This window comes from Panthera pardus, unplaced genomic scaffold (genome assembly GCF_024362965.1).
Source record: "Panthera pardus isolate Hobbes unplaced genomic scaffold, ASM2436296v1 HiC_scaffold_10, whole genome shotgun sequence".
Classification (NCBI taxonomy): Eukaryota; Metazoa; Chordata; class Mammalia; order Carnivora; family Felidae; genus Panthera; species Panthera pardus.
The window spans coordinates 109,654,474-109,667,838 of record NW_026526655.1 but is presented as its reverse complement, the minus strand read 5'-3'; the positions used below and the strand labels follow the sequence as shown (position 1 = coordinate 109,667,838).

At 36.2% G+C, this 13,365-nt stretch overlaps 1 protein-coding gene across 1 annotated transcript in view; it reads left to right on the top strand.

Moving 5' to 3' along the window:
• Nucleotides 1–13,365, top strand: part of MAP3K2 (mitogen-activated protein kinase kinase kinase 2) — a 101,997-nt gene that overhangs the window by 43,749 nt on the left and 44,883 nt on the right. The window lies entirely within an intron of this gene.

The following is a 13,365-nucleotide window of genomic DNA, read 5'->3' as shown; positions in this document are numbered from 1 at the left end:
TATATACCACATCTTTATCCATTCATCCATCGATGGACATTTGGGCTCTGTCCATACTTTGGCTATTATTGATAGTGCTGCTATAAACATTGGGGTGCATGTGTCCTTTTGTAGCAGCATACCTGTATCCCTTGGATAAATAACCTAGTAGTGCAGTTGCTGGGTCGTAAGGTAGTTCTATTTTTAATTTTTTGAGGAACCTCCATACTGTTGTCCAGAGTGATTGCACCAGTTTGCATTCCCACCAGCAGTGCAAAAGAGAGCCTCTTTCTCTGCATCCTCGCCAACATCTGTTGTTGCCTGAGTTGTTAATGTTAGCCATTCTGACAGGTGTAAGGTGGTATCTCATTGTGGTTTTGATGTGTATTTCCCTGATGATGAGTGGTGTTGAGCATTTTCATATGCCTGTTGGCCATCTGGATGTCTTCTTTGGAGAAGTGTCTATTCATGTCTTTTGCCCGTTTCTTCACTGGATTATTTGTTTTTTGGGTGTTGAGTTTGATAAGTTCTTTTTTTTTTTTTAATGTTTATTTATCTTTGAGACAGAGACAGACAGAACATGAATGGGGGAGGGTCAGAGAGAGAGGGAGACACAGAATCCGAAGCAGGCTTCAGGCTCTGAGCTGTCAGCACAGAGCCCAACACGGGGCTTGAACCCACGAACCATGAGATCATGACCTGAGCCAAAGTTGGAGGCTCAACTGACTGAGCCACCCAGGCACCCCTGATAAGTTCTTTGTAGATTTTGGATACTAACCCTTTATCTGATATGTTGTTTGCAAATATCTTCTCCCATTCTGTCAGTTGCCTTTTAGTTTTGCTGATTGTTTCCTTCGCTGTGCAGAAGCTTTTTATTTTTGATGAGGTCCCAGTAGTTCATTTTTGCTTTTGTTTCTCTTGCTTCCAGAGATGTGTTGAGTAAGAAGTTGCTGTGGCCAAGATCAAAGAGGTTTTGTCTGCTTTCCCCTAGGGATTTTGATGGCTTCCTGTCTTACATTTAGGTCTTTCATACATTTTGAGTTTATTTTTGTGTATGGTGTAAGAAAGTGGTCCAGATTCGTTTTTCTGTATGTCGCTGTCCAGTTTTCCCAGCACCACTTGGTGAAGAGACTGTTTTTATTCCATTGGATATTCTTTCCTGTTTTGTGAAAGATTAGCTGCCCATACGTTTGTGGGTCCATTTCTGGATTCTCTATTCTGTTCCATTGATGTGAGTGTCTGTTCTTGTGCCAGTGCCATACTGTGTCGATCATTACAGCTTTGTAATACATCTTGAGGTCCAGGATGGTGATGCCCCCAGCTTTAGTTTTCTTTCTCAGGATTGCTTTGGCTATTCAGAGTCTTTTCTGGTTCCATACAAATTTTAGGATTGTTCTAGCTCTGTGAAGAATGCTGGTGTTATTTTGATAGGGAAGTTGATTTATTTTTGAGAGAGTGAAGAGGGAGAGAGGGAGAGGGAGAGGGAAGGAAGAGAGAGAGAGAGAGAGAGTGAGTGAGCGAGAGAGAATGAATCCCAAGCAGGATCTGCTCTATCAGCACAGAGCCCGATGTGGAGCTCATCGTCACGAACTGTGAGATCATGACCTGAGCCAAAATCCAGATTTGGATGCTGAATTGACTGAGCCACCTAGGTGCCCCTTAATTTTTTATTTTTTGAGGAACTGCCATAATGTTTTTCTAAGTGACTGCACCATTTTACATTCCCACCAGTAGTGCAGAAGAGTTTCAATTACTTCACATCTTTGCCAACCTTTATTATGTTTTGCTTTAAGTTTATTTATTTTGAGGAGAAAGAATATGTGCACCACATCCACATGCAAGCAGAGGAGGGACAGAGAGAGAGGGAGAGAGCAAATCCTAAGCAGGGTCTGCACTGTCAGCCCAGAGGCAGATGCGGGTCTTGACTTGATCCTGTGGCCTCATGACTCTGGGATCATGACCTGCACCAAAATCAAGAGTTGGATGCTGAACTAACTGAGCCACCCAGGTGCCCCTTGATAGTAGTTATTGTAATGGGTGTGATATGGTATTTCATTATGTTTTAGTTGGAATTTATTTCCCTAATGATTTATGATGTTAAGCATCTTTTCATATTCTATTGGCCATTTGTATATCATCTTTGGAGAAATGTCTATTCAAGTCTTGTGCTTATTTTTTATTTTTTATTATTTATTTATTTAGTGTTTATTTTTGAGACAGAGACAGCATGAGCAGGGGAGGGGCAAAGAGAGAGGGAGACAGAATCTGAAGCAGGCTCCAGGCTCTGAGCCGTCAGCACAGAGCCTGACATGGGGCTTGAATTCACAAACCGCAAGATCATGACCTGAGCAAAGTCAGACACTTAACCGACTGAGCCACCCAGGCGCCCTGTTGTGCTCATATTTTAATCACATTATTTGTTTTTTGTTGTTGAATTGTGAGAATTTATTCTGGACATTAACCTCTTCTCAGATCAATGATTTTTAAATATTTTCTCCCATTGTCTGGATTGCTTTTTAATTGTTGACTGTGTCTTTTGATGCACAGAAGTTTTAAAAATTTTTAACTGCTTTAATGAGGTATAATTGATATAAAAAAAACTATCTGTTTGGTGTTGTATAATTTTATTAGTTTGGACATATACAGGTACCCATGCTACTACCACAATTAAGGTGATAGACATATCCAGCACTTTCCAAAGATTCCGTATGTCTCTTCTTTCTTTGGTAGTGGAAGGAATATTTAAGGGTATTTACCTTCTTAACAAACGTTTAGGTACATAATACCATATCATTAGCTATAGGAACTGTGTTGTACGACAGATCTCTAGAACGTACGCGTGTAGGATAACTGACACTTTATACTCATTAAATAACAACTTCCCATTTTTCCCACCTATCAGTCGTTGGAAACCACTCTGCTTCCACTCTGCTTATTCTCTGCTTCTATGAATTTGACTGTTTTAGATACCTTATAAAAATAGAATCATGTGGTATTCTACATGACTGGATTATGTCACTTAACATAATACCTTCCAGGTTCATCCATTAGAAGTTTTAAATTTTGATGAACTCCAATTAATCTATCTTTTTGTTGACAGTGCTTTTGGTGTCACATCTAAGGCATTGTTGCAAAAATTCTGTCATGAAGCTTCTCCTTTCTATTTTCTTTGAAGAGTTTTATGGTTTTCACTATTACATTTAGGTTTGTGATCTATTTTGAGGTAATTTTTGTGTTTGGTGTAAGGTTCAGTCTACATTTTTTTTGCATAAGGATATCCAGTTTTCCCATCACCATATGTTTACAAAACTGTCCTTCTCTATTAAATAGTCTTGTCATCCTTGTCAAAAATCATTTGACCATATATATGCAAGGGATTAATTCTGGACTCTTTTTCATTGGTCTGTGTGTCTTTTACACCAGTACCACACTGTTTTAATTACTGTAACTTTGTAGTAAGTTTTGAAATCAGAAAGTGTACATTCTCTGGTTTGTTCTTTTTCAGGATTGCTTTGGTTATTTGGAGTCCCTTGAGATTTCTATATGAGCTTTTGGGTGGATTTTTCTTTTCTGCAAAAAATGTCATGGAGATTTTGATAAGGATTGCATTGAATCTGTAGGTCACTTTGGTAGTATCGACCTATTAATGGTGTTAAGTCGTCTAATCCATGAGCATGGGATATGTTTCCATTTATTTATATATTTTAAATTTCTTTTGGCAGCGTTTCTGGCAGTGTATCATTGTACAGGTTTTTCACCTCTTTGGTTAGGTTAATTCCGAGATATCTTACTCTTTTTGATGCTGTTGTAAGTGGAATTATTTTCTTAATTTCATTTTCAGATTATTCATTATGTAATGAGATGTAACTGATTTTTGTGTATTGATTTTGTATCCTGCAACTTTGGTGAATTTGTTTGTATGTGTGTAATCTTTAGACATTTCTATATATAAGATCGTGTCATCTCAAACAGAGATATTTTACTTCTTTCATTCCTATCTGGATGCTTATCATTTATTTTCTTGCCTAATTGCTCTCACTGGAACTTCCAGTATTGTGTTGAACTGAGGTGGCAAAGTGGGCATTTATGTCTTGTTCCTAATCTGAAGATGGTAAATCTTAGAGGAAAAGTCTTTCATCAGTAAGTGTGATGTTAGGTGTAGGCTTTTCTTATATATATGCTCTTTATTGCGTTTAGGAAGTTTCCTCCTATTGGTAGTTTGTTGAGTGTTTTTTATCATGAAAGGGTATTGAATTTTGTCAGATGCTTTTTCTGCATCAATTGAGTGTATCTTGTGTTTTTTGCCCTCTTCATTATGTTAATGTGACCTGTTACATTGATTTTTTCATATATTGAACTATCTTTGCCTTTCAGCAGTAAATCCCACTGTGTTATGGTGTATAATCCCTTTAATATGCTGCTGAATTTGGTCTGCTAGTACTTTGTTGAGGAATTTTGCATCAATATTCATAAGAGATAATTGTCCAATAGTTTTCTTTTAAATGTCTTTGTTTGGCTTTGGTATTAGGGTAATGTTGTCCTCGTCCAATGAGTTAGGAAATGCTCCTTACTCTTCAATTTTTTTGGAATGTTTCAGAATTTGGAAGAATTGTTTCAGAAGAAACCATGTGTCAATGTTTGATAAAATTCATTAGTGCAACCATCTGGTCCTGGGCTTTTCTTGTCAGGAACTTTATGATTACTGGTTCATTATCTTTACTAATCATAGGTCTGTTTAGATTTCCTAATCATTATTCATTCTTGGTAGGTTTTATGTTTCTAGAAATTTTTCCATTTCACCTCTGTTATACAGTTTTTCATATGCAGTTGTTCATGCTGCTCTGATATGGTCCTTTTTATTCCTGTAATGTTCTCTTTCTGATTTTAATTTATTTGAATCTTTTCTGTTTTTCTTATTCTAACTAATGGTTTATCTTTTCAAAGAACCAGCTCTTGGTCTTATTGATTTTCTTTATTGTTTTTCTCTTCTCTCTTTAATCTCTGGTCTAACCTTTATTATTTCTTTCCTTCTGTAAGCTTTTGGCTTAGTTTGTTTTTGCTTTACTAATTAAGATATAGAGTTAGGTTGTTTTGAAATCTTTTTTGACATAAATATTTATAGCTCTAAATTTCTCTTAGCATTGTTTTTGCCGTATCCTGTGAGTTTTGGTGTGTTGTGTTTTCATTTTCATCTTTTTCAAGATATTTTCTAATTTCCCTTGTGATTTCTTCTTTGAAACATTGGTTAAGAATTTACTGTATGATTGCCACATCTTTATGACTTTTCCAGTTTTCCTTTTGCTGTTAATTTCTAGTTTCATTCCACTATGATTGGAAAAATACTTTGTCTGATTTTAATCTTATTAAATTATTAATATTTTTTTTGTGTGTGGCCTAACATATGGTCTATTCAGAAAAATGTTCCATGTGGACTTGAGAAGACTATGTATTGTACTGTTTTTGGATTGAGTGTTCTGTATCCGTCTGGTAGGTCCAGTTGGCCTATAGTGTTCAAGTCCTGTATTTCCTTACTGATCTGAATGGTTGCTCTGTTATTGAAAGTGGGGTATTGAGTTTTCTATTGTTACTGTGTAGGTATGTATTTGTCTTTTTTAATTCTGTTCATGCTTCATATATTTTGGAGCTCTGCTGTTTGGTGTATGTATGTTTATAATTGTTATATCTTCTTAATGAATTGACCATTTTCTCAATATTTAATGTCTTTTTTGTGTCTTATAACAGTTTTGACTTCTAGTCTGTTTTGTCTGATATTAGTGTAGCCACTCTAGCTCTCTCCTGGTTACTATTTGCATGGGATATCTTTCTGTCCTTTTACTTTTAGCCTATCATGTCCTTAGATCTTATAGACACTGTATAATAGGATCATGCTTTTTAAATTCATTATGCCATTCTGAAATGATACTCAACATTATTGGCCATGAGGTAAGTATAAATTAAAACTAGTGAGATATTACATAGTCACCAGAATGACTAATAGGGTAGGTGAGAAGGTGGAAGAACTGGAACTCTCATACGTTGCTGGTGGGAGGATATAGATTGACAGCTACTCTAAGAAAGTGGCCATATATGCTAAAGTTAACTATGTGTGTGTCTTAGTGACCTAGCAATTCCTTCTGTTGGTATATATCCAACAGAAATATGTGTTTATGTTCACTAAAAGTTATGTTCAAGGAGGTTTGTAAAGCCTATGTTTGTAATAGTCAAAAACTGGAAACTTTTATGTCCACTAGTAGAGTAGGTGAATTAATTGAGATATAGTCACATAATGGAGTATTACACAGCAATGAAAATGAGCAAAATACTCATACAGATGATGTGGAAGAATCTCAGAGCTGTAACAGATATTGAATGAAAATAAATACAAAAGCGTATGTCTTCTGTGAATTAATATGAAAAGCTGGCAAAATCAGTCTATGGTAATAAATGTCAAAATGACAAAAATTAAAATAGGTTGTAGATAAAAACTTTCAGGTACAGATGTGATTCACCTTTGTTTAGCTTTTCCTACTAACTTGTACCTTTAATTTTATATATTTTGGTGTTTTTGCCAATTTCAACCTCAGAATATTGGTAAAAGTACCGAACTGTTTGTTTATTTATTGACTGTTTTATTTATTTGGGAGAGAGAGTGTGAGCAAGGGAGGGGTAGAGAGAGAGAGAGGGAGAGAAAGAATCCCAAGTAGGCTCCTCGCTGTCAGTGCAGAGCCTGAAGCAGGGCTTGAACCCACAAACCATGAGATCATGACTTGAGCAGAAATTAAGAGTAGGATGCTTAACAGACTGAGCCACCCAGGCATCCCCATAGTTGTTTTTATAAATGCAGCCTTGAACTGCTTTTCCATTAGACTGATGCCTTTTTTATTTAATTTGTGGTTTGGGGAATTAACTGTTTTTCATGAAAGAGATGTTATTGATTTAAATGGAAAAATTTTGTGTTCAGAATACTTTATTTTGGAGGTTAGTCAAGATTTGTCTTCAACATTTTAATTTAAAAATTGAAAAAGGCAGTTGAGAATTTAAATTTGTAGAAAGACAATATACTGAATAAATTCTTCTCAACCATTTTGTGACATTCTCTGTGTCTATATGTATGGTAGGAGAATTTCCTATGCTAGCCATTTTCTTGAAAGGTGAACTGGAGTGACACATAGTATTCTAGAAAGTTTAAGTGAGAAATAAGAAGTGGGTATTAGGGTCCTAACTTTGCCCAGCTTTATGATCTTGAGTAAACTATATGATCTTTTTGTCTCTTCTAAGTAATGCTGCATGGAATATTAGTGTAAACGTTTTTGTGTGGTTATATGTTTTTAGTATTCTTGGATATATACCTAAGAATTGAAATAATGATTCATATAGTTTCAGTGTTTCCACATTTTCACCAACACTTGTCATTGTCTGTCATTTTGGTTATAGCCATACTACTGGGTGTGAATTAGTAGGATGCCATTGTGGTTTTGATTTGCATTTCCCTGATGACTGTTAATATTAAGCATCTTCTCAAGTGCTTATTGGCTATTTTATATCTGGGAGAAATGTCTTTTGAAATCTGTTGCCCATTTTATAATTGGGTTAGTTGTTTTATTATTGAGACCTTATATATTTTGTATCCTAGACCCTTATCAAGTATATAATTAGCAAATATTTTCTCCCAGTCTGTGAGTTGTCTTTTCACTATCTTGAGAGTGTCCTTTGATGCACAAAAATGTTTAATTTTGAGGAAGTCCATTTGTTGCTTATGCTTGTAGGGTCACATTTAAGAAACTATTGCCTAATCCAAGGTCATGAAAATTTATACCTTTGTTCCCTTCTGAGAGTTTTTTTTGGATTTAGCTTTTACGTTTATGTATTTGATCGATTGTGAATTAATTTTTTGCATACTATATGAGGTGGGAGTCCAACTTAAGGCTTTGGCATGTGGATATCCAGTTGTTCAGTGCCAGTGAACTGCCAGAACTGGGTGGCTCAGTCAGTTGAGCGCCTGACTTTGGCTCAGGTCGTGATCTTGCGGTCTGTGAGTTTGAGCCCCGCATTGGGCTCTGTGCTGACAGCTCAGAGCCTGGAGCCTGCTTCGGATTCTGTGCCTCCCTCTCTCTCTGCCCCTCCCCCGCTCATGCTCTGTCTCTCTCTCTCTCTCTTTCTGTCAAAAATAAACATTAAAAAAATTTTTTTATAAAGACTGTTCTTTCACTGTTATCTTGGCAACCTTGTCAAAAATCATTTGACTGTAGATGTTGGGGTTTATTTCTGGATTGAGTTCTGTTCCACCAGTCTCTATTCTTACGTCAGTATTCCCATTGTTTTGATTGCTATAGCTTTGTAGTAAGCCTTCAAATCAGGGTGTGTGAATATTCTAACTTTATTTTTCTTTTGCAATATTGTTTTGGCTCTTCAGGGCCTCTTGTACTTCCAAATTTAAGGATCAGCTTTTCTGGGGATTGTACAAATTTAAGGATCAGCTTTTCTGGGGGCGCCTGGGTGGCTCAGTTAAGTGTCTGACTTCCGCTCAGGTAACGATCTTGCAGTTTGTGAGTTCAAGTCCCATGTTGGGCTCTGTGCTGACAGCTCAGAGCCTGAAGCCTGCTTTGGATTCTGTGTCTGCCTCTCTCTCTGCCCTTCCCCTTCTCACCCTCTGTCTGTCTCTCTCTCAAAAATAAATAAACATTAAAAAAAATTTTTTTTAAAGAATTAGCTTTTCTATTTCTGCAAAAAAAGAAAAAAAAAAGGCCACTGGAATTTTGATACAGATTGCGTGGAATCTGTAGATCACTTTGGGAATATTCCCATCTTAACAATATTGTCTTTCATCCATGAACATGGGATGCCTTTCCATACATTTAGATCTTCAATTTTTTTCAATAATGTTTTATAGTTTTCAGTGTATACAAGACTTATTTTTCTTAAGTATATTCCCAAGTAATTTATTCTTTTTGATACTATAAATTGAATTTATTTTATTTTTTTATGTGACTTTTAAAAAATCTTATTTAAGTTCCAGTATAGTTAACATGCAGTGTTAAATGAGTTTCAGGTGTACAGTGTAATGATTGAACAATTCTGTATATTTCTTTGCTTATCAAGAGAAGTATACTCTTGGGGTGCCTTGGTGGCTCATTTGCTTAAGCATCTGACTCTTGATTTCCGCTCAGATCATGATCTCACAGTTTGTGAGTTCAAGCCCCATGTCTGGCTCTGTGCTGATAGTGCAGAGCCTGCTGGGGATTCTCTCTCTCCCTCTTTCCCTGTCCCTCCCCCACTTGCACACTCTCTCTCAAAAACAAATAAATAAACATTAGAAAAAAGAATTTAAAGTGTACTCTTAGTTCCCTTCACCTATTTCATCCATCCCCTCCCACTTCCCCTCTGGTAACCATCTGTTTGTTCTCTGTAGTCTGTTTTTTGGTTTGTCTCTCTTTTTTTCCTTTGTTCATTTGTTTTGCTTATTAACTTCCACATATGAGTAAAATTATGTGTTATTTGTTTTTCTATAAAAACAGGAGTGCTTTTAGTCCTGTATCCAGTACAGTATTAAAAAGGAGTAGTAAGACTGGCCATCCGTTTCTAATCTTAAGGGGGCATGCATCTGGTCTTTCGCCATTAAGTATGATGTTAGCTGTGGGGTTTTTCATGGATGACCTTTATCACCTTGATGAAATTCCCTTATCTTTCTAGTCTTTCAAGTATTTAAGGTAGTTAGATTTTGGCAGATGCATTTTCTGTGTCTATTGAGATGATGTTTTGGTCCTTTTTTAATGTTATTTATTACATTGATTTTTGTATGCTGAACCTACCTTTTGTGGAATATATCCCACATGTTTGCAGTGTGTAATCCCCCCCTTTTTTTTTAATGTTCTGGATTAGGTTTGCTAGTATTTTCTTGAGGATTTTTATATCTGTTCACTTGGGGATCTAGTTGTCTTGTAATGTTTTTGTCTGGTTTATCAGTAATCAGTAATACTAGCTTCAGTTCTCTCTTTCTCTCTCTAGTCCTCTCTCTTTTAATAGTGGTAGTTTTTTCTTAAATGTTTGAAGGCATGTGGTTTGGACTTTTATTTGCAGAAAGGTTTTCATTTCTAATTCAATCTCATTAATTTTTATATTGAATTCAGATCCTTCTTGAGTTGGGTTAGGTAGTTTCTAGTAATTTGTGTCATCCAGGTGACCCAATTTATTGGAAATACAGTTGTTCATAGTATTATCTTATTCTTTTCATTTCTGTAAGGTTGGTAATAATGCTCTATCTTTAATACCTCAGTTTAGTTATTTGTGTCTTTTTTTTTCTTGGGTAGTCTAGCTAAATGTTTGCTAATTTTCCACTCTAATCCTTATTGTTTCCTTCCTTCCGCTTGTTTGGGTTTCAAATGCTCTTCTTTCTCTAGGGTCTTAAGGTAGAAGTTTAGGTTACTAATTTGAGATCCTTCTCATTTTCAATATGAACATTTACAGTTAGAAATTTATCTCTAAGTTGTACTTTAGGAGCATCTAGTAAGTGTCAGTATATTTTGGTTTCATTTGCATTTATCTCAAAGCATTTTCTAATTTCCTTCATGATTTCTTTTTTGATCCATTGATTCTTAAGGAGTGTGGTGTTTTATTTTCACATATTTGTGAATTTCCCAAATTTCCTTCTGTTTCTGATTTCATTGCATTGTTGTCAGGGAACAGACTTCATATAACTTCAGTCCATTTATACTTACTGAGATTAGTTTTACTGACTAACATGGTGTGTTTTGGAAAATGTTCTTTGTGCATTTCTGAAGAATGTGTTTTGGGTTGAGTGTTCCGTGGAAGTTTTATAGTGTTATTCAAATCTTGTTTTCTCACTGATTTTTCTGTTTATCTGTTGTTGAAAATTGGGCATTGAAATCTGTAGCAATTATTTTTGAATGATCTATTTCTTCTTTCAATTTCTGTAATTTTCTTCTTCCTGTATATTGAGTTTATTGTTACATGCATACATATTTATAGTATAGTATATACTATATTATAGTAATTATAATTGATGAGCTGGCCATGTTTTCATTATAAGTGTTCTCCTTTGTCTCTAACGATTTTTGTATTCTCTTTTGTCTTCTATTAGTATAGCACTGTAGATCTTTTCTGACTACTGCTTGCGTGGTATATCTTTTTCCATCTTTTTACTTTCAGTTTTGTCTTTGAATCTAAAGTTGTGGACAGCATATGGTTGGATCATGTTATTATTTTTTTTTAAGTTTATTTGTATGTTAGTGCTGATGGGGGAGGGGCAGAGAGAGAGGGAGAGAGAGAATCTCAAGCAAGCTCTGCACTGCCAGCACAGATCCCAACATGGGGTTCCAACTTACAAAACCATGAGATCATTACCTGAGCTGAAACCAGGAGTTGACACTTAACCGACTGAGCCACCCAGGCGCCCCGCCCCAATCATGTTTTTTCTCTTTTCTTTTCTTTTCTTTTCTTTTCCTCTTCTCTTCTCTTCTCTTCTCTTCTCTTCTCTTCTCTTCTCTTCTCTTCTCTTCTCTTTCCTTTTTAATTTTTTTTAATGTTTGTTTATTTTAGAGAGAGAGATGGAGTACAAGCTGGGAGGGACAGAGAGAGAGGGAGACACAGAATCTGAAGCAGGCTTCAGCCTCTGAGCTGTCAGTACAGAGCCCGATGCAGGGCTCAAACTCACGAACTGTAAGATCATGACCTGAGCTGAAGTTAGATGCTCAACTGACTGAGCCACCCAGGCGTCGCACCTGATCATGTTTTTTTAATCTACTGTGCGAATCTCTATCCTTTAAATGGTTTGTTCATTCCACTTATATTTAATGTAATTACATATGGGTAGAATTACATCTGCTACTTTGTTTATATTTGTGTTTTATGTGTTGTATCCATTTTGTACCACATTTTTCTATTACTGCTTTCTTTTGTGTTAGATATTTTCTAGTATGCTAATTTAATTTTATTTCTTTTGCCGCTTTTATAAAGTTTATTTTTACCAGTTGCTCCGGATATTAAAATTAATAACTTAAAACAGTGTAGTTTGGGGGCACCTGGGTAGCTCAGTGGATTAAGCATCTTATTCTTGATCTCAGTTTAGGTCAGGATCTCATAGTTCATGGGATTGAGCCTTATATCAGGCTGTGTGCTGACAGTGTGGAGCCTGCTTGGGATTCTCTCTCCCCACCCCCCCTGCCCTCCCCTGCCCTTGCATGCTTTCTCTCTCTCCTTCTCTCTCTCAAAATAAATAAACTTAAAAAAAAATAACAAAAACCAAAAAATCATTATAGTTTGAGTTGATACCATCTTAATTACTGTGGTATGCAAACACTTTCATATAACACCATTCTTCCCCTTTGTGCTGTTACTGTTATATAAGTTATATTATTGTATCTTGTGTGCCCAACAAAACACTTCATATTATTGCTTTGTGCAGTTTCTTTAAACCTGTGTATTTCTTGTTTTGCTTGTGGAGAAGAGTTAACATGGTAGGCCTCACTGCATATCCTTAGAAAGAACTGCTTAAAAGATCCACCCTTGGCTAGCATCTGAGAACTTACCAGGGTCCATACCTGCCTAACTGATAAGAATGCTCGCTGTGCCTAAACTGCTTATACAAACAGTATAGTTTGTGCTGAATAGCTGCTTTTCTTCTGGGAGTTAGGAATTTTGGTGTATGCTAGGCAGAGGGTATGTATTGATCAGTCCCTAATAAAAACCCTCAGTGCAGAGTTTCCAGTTTTTCCTGGTGTTGTCATAACTGATTTCTGGGGTTGGGGGGAATTAAAGGTCTCATATGACTTTATTAAAAAAAGATCCTTAGGAGCTAGCCCTCACCTTCCCTGGTCTTTGCCCCGTTTGCCCTTTCCTTTAGCTTATTTTGCTTTGTACCCTTTTGCTATAGTAAATTATAGCTGTCAGTACGACTGTGTCACTGAGTCTGTTGAGTTCTCTAGCAAGCTCTTGAAACTGGGTGTTCCATTACATACTGCTATAATAGATTACCATAAATTTGGTGGCTTAAAACAACATAAATCATCTTATCATCTTACAGTTTGGGAAGTCAGAAGTCTAAAATGAGTCTAACTGGGCCAAAATCAAGGTGTCAGCATTGCTATGGTTCTTCTGGAGGCTGTAGAGAAAAATGCATTTTTCTTGCCTTTCCCACATCCTAGCAGCTGCCTGTATTCATTGGCTCATGGCTGTCCCATTCCGTCTTTAAAGCCAACAATGAGTGGTCAAGCTATTCTTTTTGCAGTACCACTCTGACACTTTCCTGCTGATTGTTTATTTATAAGGATCCCTGTGATTATGTTAGGTCCAGCCAAATAACCCAGGATAATCCTCTTATCTTAAATTTGTTAATTTATCATATCTGCAGAGTTCCTTTTGCCATGTATA